Genomic DNA, 1,127 nt, shown 5'->3' with positions numbered 1-1,127 from the left:
AATGAAAAACACTTTTAAATAAATAAATAGTAAAATAACAAAGTTACAAAAAATATTTTTTCCCTCAGCCCCTCGCCCACATGTTCTCACTTTCTCTCTCTCTCTCTCAAAAAAAAAAAAAAAAAATCCTATTATAATCTCAGGAAGATTTTTTAATTGATATAGACAAACTTATTCTAAAATTTTTATGGAAAAGCAAGGAACTAGAACATCTAGAAAAAAAACTAGAAAAACAAGAATAAAGTGGAAGGAATCACTCTATCTTGTTTTACGATTTATTATAGAGATTCAGTAATCAAGACAGTGTGTAGTACTTAAGTAATCAAAACCGTGGCTCAGACAAAAAGACACAATGATCAACTGAACAAAATAGACACACTCACACAAGTATGGTAAAATCATTTTTAACAAAGGTAAAAAAGCAATCTAATGAAATAAGGATAGTTTTTCAATAAAGGTGCTGGAGCATTTAGATATCCATTGACAATATATATTTATATATATATATATATATATATATATATATATATATATGAACCTCTACCTAAAAGTCATCTCATACCCCAAAATTAATTCAAAATGGTTCATAGATTTAAACATAAGATATTAAACTGTAAAATTTTAATAAGAAAACATAGGAGGAAAAACCTTTACAACCCAGGACTTGATGAAGAGTTCTTAGACATGACAACAAAACATAACGTATAAAAGAAAAAAGTTGCTAAATTGGATTTCATCAATATTAACAACTTCTAGTCTGTGAAAGAGCCTGTAGAGAAGATGAAAGGGCAAAGTATAGACTGGGAGAAAACATTAGCAAATCACACCTGACAAAGAATTCTTACCTAAAATATAGAAAGAATGCTTAAAACTCAACAGTAAAAAATTAATCCAATTAGAAAATTGGCTAAGGGGGCGCATGGATGGGTCAGATGGTTGAGCAGCTGCCTTTGGCTCAGGTCATGATCTCCAGGTCCTGGGATCGAGCCCCACATCAGGCTCCCCACTCAGTGGGGAGTCTGTCTCTCCCTCTCCGTGTGCCTCTCTTCCTGCTTGTGTGCTCGTCCGTGCTCTCTCTCCAATGAATAAATAAAATGTTTTTAAAAAAGGATAGAAAATTGGCTAAG

The sequence above is a fragment of the Mustela putorius genome, unplaced genomic scaffold, assembly GCF_011764305.1.
Source record: "Mustela putorius furo isolate JIRA1106 unplaced genomic scaffold, ASM1176430v1.1 tig00000421_pilon_pilon_pilon, whole genome shotgun sequence".
NCBI classification, from domain to species: domain Eukaryota; kingdom Metazoa; phylum Chordata; class Mammalia; order Carnivora; family Mustelidae; genus Mustela; species Mustela putorius.
The sequence above is the reverse complement of the archived record's forward strand: the minus strand, read 5'-3'. Positions refer to the sequence as shown.